This window comes from Nannospalax galili, unplaced genomic scaffold, assembly GCF_000622305.1.
Source record: "Nannospalax galili isolate Female #2095 unplaced genomic scaffold, S.galili_v1.0 scaffold617, whole genome shotgun sequence".
Classification (NCBI taxonomy): domain Eukaryota; kingdom Metazoa; phylum Chordata; class Mammalia; order Rodentia; family Spalacidae; genus Nannospalax; species Nannospalax galili.
The window spans coordinates 254,731-261,699 of NW_008341872.1; the positions used below are offsets into that span (position 1 = coordinate 254,731).

At 42.9% G+C, this 6,969-nt stretch overlaps 1 pseudogene; it reads right to left on the reverse strand.

The window, feature by feature from the left end:
• LOC103737635 overlaps positions 1-3,500 on the reverse strand; it is a 30,004-nt pseudogene extending 26,504 nt beyond the window's left edge.
• Between the last annotated feature and the right edge of the window lie 3,469 nt (positions 3,501-6,969).

The following is a 6,969-nucleotide window of genomic DNA, read 5'->3' on the forward strand; positions in this document are numbered from 1 at the left end:
GAGAAGCCCTATATTGCATGCATTATGGAGGGTACACTAGCTCATCTGCATGTTTTTATCTGTGGCATATTTGTACATTTCTCCATCAAACCAAGGTCATACTAACAAAATATGGACTATGTTCTCAGGATAAGGCTTCCAGATGGACATAGAGATGGGATCCAGATACCAGATATGTACGCACCTACATAATGACTGAAATTCTACTCTGTGATTATAATAAATATAGTGAAATGTGAAAAGAAAAAGAAAAAAAGAAGAAGTGTATGAAGTCCCATGATGAAAGGGCCCACAGAGGGCCCAGCACAAGCAACATGAAACTTGAGTTAACTAGAGCTAAGGAGTAATGCTGAAAAGCTTCCAGAGAGAAAGTTAAAATCAAGTTGCATGCACAGGGTAAAGAATCTAAGCATGTCTAGACAGCACAACTCTGGGAGGTGGAAGACAATGGAACAAAAGGCAGGGTGGGATACAAAGGGATAATGGGGAGGAAGGTTGAAGTGAGAGAGGGAAGGGAGGGGTGGGGAAAGGGGTAACTAACACCAAGGATCCTTGAAAAGGCCATATGAAAACCGCTGTCTCATAAGTTTCTTAATCACAAATTGGACACTGTGGACGATAAAAGAACACAAAGCTGGGAGGGAGTTAGGGGTGGACAGTGGATCTGGGAGGAGTTAGGGTGAGGAATAGAGGGTGATACGATCAAAATACATTGTATGTATGTATGAAAATTTCAAAGAATTCATAAAAACATTTTTAAAAGATGATAATTTATTTAAAATTCTGATAGAAAACAATTTCCACTCTAAACAACCACACAGGTGAACTGCAATTCTAGTGTGGAGATGGTATAAAGATGTACTTGAACATGTAAACGTTCAAAAAGTTTACTTCTCATGAACCTTTATTTCTGGAAGCTACTGGAAGATAGGGTGCAGAGAAGGGATATTAAGCCAGCAAAAGAAAAGACAAACAAGAGGAATCCACCCATCAGGGGTGAGCCAAGCATTTGAGGTGGCACACAGGCACAGGTGCTGTCCACGCAGACTTGAGCTGGTCAGCAGAGTTCAGGAGACCTCCAAGAATGAGCACTTGGTGGCATGCCTGAGCTCAGTAGACATTTTCAGAATATATTTAGATAGCCAAGGAGTCATTGAGGTCAGTAAGGGATATACACATGGGAGAACACATTTGTTTCTAAACAATATGCTTATCAATTCTAGGAAAAGCAGAAAAATTGTGCAAAAAGGAAAATGAATCACATATAGTTACAAATAATCTTTCATAAAGATGTGTTCATAAAAATGCATGTGTTGGCTATTGCTCTAATTAAACTGAAAAGAAACCTGAATCAGGAATATGGGACTTACCTGTGTACCAGGCAGAAGCAAAGAAAGATGTACTATCCCAAGTCGTAAGCACAAGGAAGCTCTTGCAGATCTAAGAGTAGAGGTAATTTTCACCAGAGAAGAAATTTTTACTCTCTTAGGACCATCTGGATATTATTTCTTCCAACAAAGCCTTAGGACTTGAACTTGCTGACTGCCTTAATTATGTGCCAAAGTATGTGCATTTAGGACTTTTAAAAATTCTTTTGAGAGGGTTGGAAGGATGGCTCAGCAGTTAAGAGCACTGGTTGCTCTTGTAGAGGACCCAAGTTCAGTTCTCAGCGTCTGCATGGTGGTTAACTACCATCTATAGTTCCAATTACAGGGGATCCAGTGCGTTCTGGTCTCTGTGGGCACTTACATACATGCAGGCAAAACATTTATACACATAAAATATAAATTAATTAATTTAGGATTCTTTTTGTGATAGCTATACAGCACAGGATAGACTTGAATTCATGATCCTCCTTTCTCTGCTTTTTGGGATTAAGGCATCAACTACCACATCTTGCCTTGTACATTAATGTTTACCCCATTTTGTTATAGTAAACAAACATTTTAATTGATATGCACTCTACATACAGAAGACAGCATAACCAAACATACACACCTAGAGCAAAAGTCTGACTTCCTTCTCTGAAAACCCTTTCCACAGTCTTATTCTTTATCTTAATGTCACTTTTATTAACTTGATAACATTAAGATGTGTATGTATATTTATTTTAATATTCATGGGCTTGTTGTCTATCTTTTACTCTCAAATGTGTATTTCACAAGTCAAGTTCACTGTCTCTACTAATTGCTATATATCCAATGAGATTGTGTTTTATGAACATGTTGATCTTTATGTTGATATTGTTTAATGAAGGATGAAGTGAACACATAGCCTAAATTTGTTAAAATGGTAACACTATTAAGTCTTAAAACTAGACAGAACATTACGTATCTAAAACTTAATTTAAAATTTTGTACCTGAGGAAACTAGGAGGAAGAATCAAGGTCATCAATGAATCACCAAGCAGACATGCCTCTGGAGTGTGCAGTGAGAAGCCGGCCTCAGCCTCTTGCTAGGCCAGCCCTTATCCATGACAGAACCCACCTCAAGGTGTCTGCTGTCAGACAGATTAGCTTGAAATTATTAAGTGGTCCATAAAGTCTGAGTTAGGAAAAGATCCAATAGTCAGAGAAAGATGTTATGGTGTGCTATTGTACACTCTGGTGACTGTAGATAAGTGTGGAGGCAGGCTTGAGCCTAGGGTGAAAGTCTTAGTGACAGTCATACAGCAGGCCCGAGGCAATGGCCCGACGGCTGGAGACACAAGGAATGCCTTGTGACATTTGCTCCCATTGGCAGATCATGAGACTGATGCCTAGAGCTCGCCACTCCCTAATCACCGCCCTTGAGATCACAAATTGCAACACTTAGAAAGCCTGGGTCACATGGTTCCCAGGAAACCAGGCCCCATAAGGAAACCAGAACCTAAGTAACCTGAAACCCATTATGCTAATGAGGTGTCTAACTCGCAATGTCATGATAGGACACAGCCCTGCCAAAGATCTGAGTTGTAACTTCTTGGTTGGACCCCTACCCCTATATGAGCTCGTGCCCTTCTACAATAAACTGGATCTACGTCACCTAACCTGGTCTCCTGTGTCTGAATACGGCTCCGCTGACACAGTCTTCTCACCAGCCCTGGGGTCTGGGATGGACAGAAGTAGCGATGATTGGAGGCAGTGCCCAGAGAGCAGAAGAGCGGCCTCAGCACTGGGTGAGCAGAAGAGTAGCCACAACTTGCACCTGCAGTGAGGAGTGAAGGGCGGCGCCCCTGTGATTAGAGGCTGCGACCAGAAGGTGACACCCGTGCAATTGAAGCCGGCACCTGTGCGATTGGAGGCGGCTCCTGTCAGATCAGAGGCGAGGCCCGGAGACAGCACCCAGCACCGGGAGAGTGGAGGGGCAGCTGCAGCTGGCGGCGGCCGCAGCTGGCACCCAACATGGGGCTGTAACACTTTGGGTATCCGAAGCCTCCCTTTGCCAGTGATTCTTCTGTGGGTGCTCGCTGCTTTCGTTCTCCTGTGCTTCCTCTTCTGGCTCAAAGTTTGGCGTGTCATTCCTGTCTCCACCGATCATCTTCCCGAATGGCTCCTGAGTCCTTCTGGGTATATCTTGCAGGATGAGTGACCTCCAGTATGGGGAATAGTCATCCAGCTACTGCTGGCCCCAGTGCTGCCACGCTGGTTTCTCTCCTCAGGAGCAGGCAAATTAGGGTAACAGAAAAAGATGTTACTAAGGTGTTAGATAAAGTGCTAGCTCTTGCCCCCGGTTTATGGATTCCTGCTGTTGGGATCAGAGCAATGGGCTCATGTGCTATTCCTGGCCAGAAGGAGAGAAGTCAGGGGGGTGCACCCACAATCTGGGCTGTTCTACCCCATTGTGACTGCCATCCTGGCCTCACTTTGGGGAGTTCCCCTGACGCCCCTGAGCAGAATAATCTCATAAAAAATAGATAAACAAGTAAAGCAACAGGTGGTGGGGGATGGCTTGTCCCAGGAGTTCCTGGCCAAGGTAAAACTAACAGATCCTTGCTCTAAAACGGGACTGATGGCTGTTGCTAAAGATGCAAAAGATGGGAAAATAGGGTTTCTTGGCCCTAACAAGATCAAGCAGATGGACGTTACTCACTTCCCTTCCTTTGGCAAGCTCAAATATATCCATCATATTATTGACACCTGCTGTTCTTGTGTCTTTCCAGATAATGTTCCAGCCCCCATTTGGATCCCAGCTCGGAACATCAGAATTGCCTGTGATGGAAACCCTCCCTCCACTGCCACTGACCCCAGAGATGGCAGCCCTGACCCTGGAGGAAGTGGCGCACCTCTCAACCACTGAGAGACTGACCCGGTGTCACAGACCACAAAAACGACTGGCTCCAATGGTACACCTGATAACCTGGGACGACCTTGAGTATCTCACTTCACAAGCAGAGACTATAGCCATTACTGGTATCTCCTAATTTTTGGACCCTGCATTGTTAATTTTGTTAAGGCTAGTTTCAGTTGGCTGTTGTCCCATCTCAACTTCCGACCCCCTCAAATTTAAATGATCCAAAAGACAATGACCCACTGTTCCTTGCCCTTACTAAACCATAATTGGCTTTTTAAAAGAAAAAAATGGGGGAGATGAGGGAGGCAGACTTGAGCCTAGGGTGAAAGTCTTATTGACAGGCATATAGCAGGCCCAAGGCAATGGACCGACTGCTGGAGCCACAAGAAATGCCTTGTGACATTTGCTCCCATTGACAGATCATGAGACTGATGCCTAGAGCTCGCCACTCCCTAATCACCACCCTTGAGATCCCAAATTTCAACAATTAGCCTAGGTCACATGGTTCCCAGGAAACCAGGCCCCATAAGGAAACCAGAATTTAAGTAACCTGAAACCCATTATGCTAATGAGGTGTCTGACTCACAATGTCATGATAGGACACAGCCCTGCCAAAGATCTGAATTGTAACTTCTTGATTGGACCCCTACCCATATATAAGCTTGAACCCTTGTACAATAAACTGGATCTGGGTCAATGAACCTGGTCTCCTCTGTCTGAATGTGGCTCTGCTTACACAGTCTCCTCACCAGCCCTGGGGTCCAGGTCAGACAGAAGTAGCGATGACCAGAGGCAGCGCCCAGTGAGCAGAAGAGCGGCCTCAGCATAGGGTGAGCAGAAGAGCTGCCTCAGCACCGAGCCAGCAGAAGAGTGGCCACAGCTTGCCACTGCAGTGAGGAGTGAAGGGCAGCGCCCATGTGATCAGAGGCAGTGCCCAGGAAGTGGCACCTGTGTGAGCAGAGGAGTGGCACCTGGAGACAGCACCCAGCACTGGAAGAATGGAGGGGTGGCTGCAGCTGGCGGTGGCCGCAGATAAGAATGTGCCATATATTTCAGAAAGACAGAAGAACTAATTTTGAAAGTTTTACCACAAAGGAATGATAAATGTTTGAGTAGATAAATATTGTTTTCCCTTATTTAATCATTGCACAATATGTTCATGTCAAAACATGATATATCCACATCAGTATATACATTGATTATATTTACATTCATCAGTTGAAAAATTAATTTAAAGCAGAATCCTTCCTTCCCTTCCCCTGGATCCCTTCTCTGTGACCATGAGCACTAGTATGACATTTGTTATGCATCACATGTCAGTGCACAAGGTTGCTAGTGCTTTCCAGGTATTGCCCTAGTAGTCTTTGGATGTCAGACTTATTCACAAGAAACAGGCCTGTGATCTTATCTTTATTAATTGAACATTTAGCATGATTTTTTAATGTAAATAATTCATCAATAAAAGAGTCTTAAATATTGGCTGAAACGTTTTCCTAGATTATCCCACCAATGGTCACAAGTTTGGATACAAGAATCTTCTTATGTAAGAATGTGATTTGTGTCTAAAAGAAACAATAACTTTAAAGTCAGAAATTGCAGAGTGTGTAAAATCCTGCCGCTCCAACAGAGACCTGTGGGTACAGCTGTTATTTATAAACAGTCAAGTGAAGACAAAGCCAGGGTTCACTGTGGCCCAGACAAGATGGTTTCTGATACATTTCTGTTTTGATCAGTTTTACCTTTTCTATACCCCTCAACATCCCCTTAATTCAGACCTGCAATGTCCTCCTGCACCCCTCAGCCCATCTTCCTGCCATATTAGTGAACAACTTTATTTCATTTATTTGGCAGGGATCACACTACTTAATTTGCTCAAATGTGGGAGTTCTGAAAGGAAATGAGCCAAAAGTCCCATGTCTGTCTCTAAGTAAGACTTACCAAATATTACTCTTTTTCCCATTCCATGTTTACCCATAAAGAATCTGTTCTGTTCTGGTCATGCACTGTTAGCACTAAATAATACTTCTGAACATTTTTATGCCTCCATTTATAGATGAAAACCCAAGAATAAGAAAAACAAATATATGTCTTATTTCCAACCTTTTTCCCAGTGCCAAGAAATGTTTATGAAATATTTAGACTCTCAGAGAGCATTTGATGAATGAAGAAATGTGAGAAAACCCCAAACTACTGAAGGATTCTGGGAATCATGGACTGTCTGCATTCCAGCCAGCTCAGCAGCAGTCTACAGCAGCCAGCAGCTCTTACCATCAAGAACCTTGTTTCATTGTCATTTCTATCTACTATCTTCTTTATAGACACTAGAAATTCCAATGTTTCATCCATCATCATCCAAAGTCTTAGATCACCATAAAGTGGCAGTGTTTTCCATTCTGAGTTAATCAAGTTTCAGACCAAAATAAATACATTTTATTTTACTGACTTGGATAAATTAAGAACTTCATGATAACCAGTACACTTCAATAGCATTTTTGAAGTTATTCAAGTATAAGGGGACCTCAAATGCATATCCACATTCTACATGCACAAATTTTCCAGAGACAGAAGTAAAATTTCAAAATGTATCTGACTTTACCATATAAAACTGTGATTATTGTAAGCCCAAAGTAACCATATGCTAGAAGTTCCACAGAACACCAGTTAACTCTTCAGGTTCTGCTCTCCACAGAAAATTGG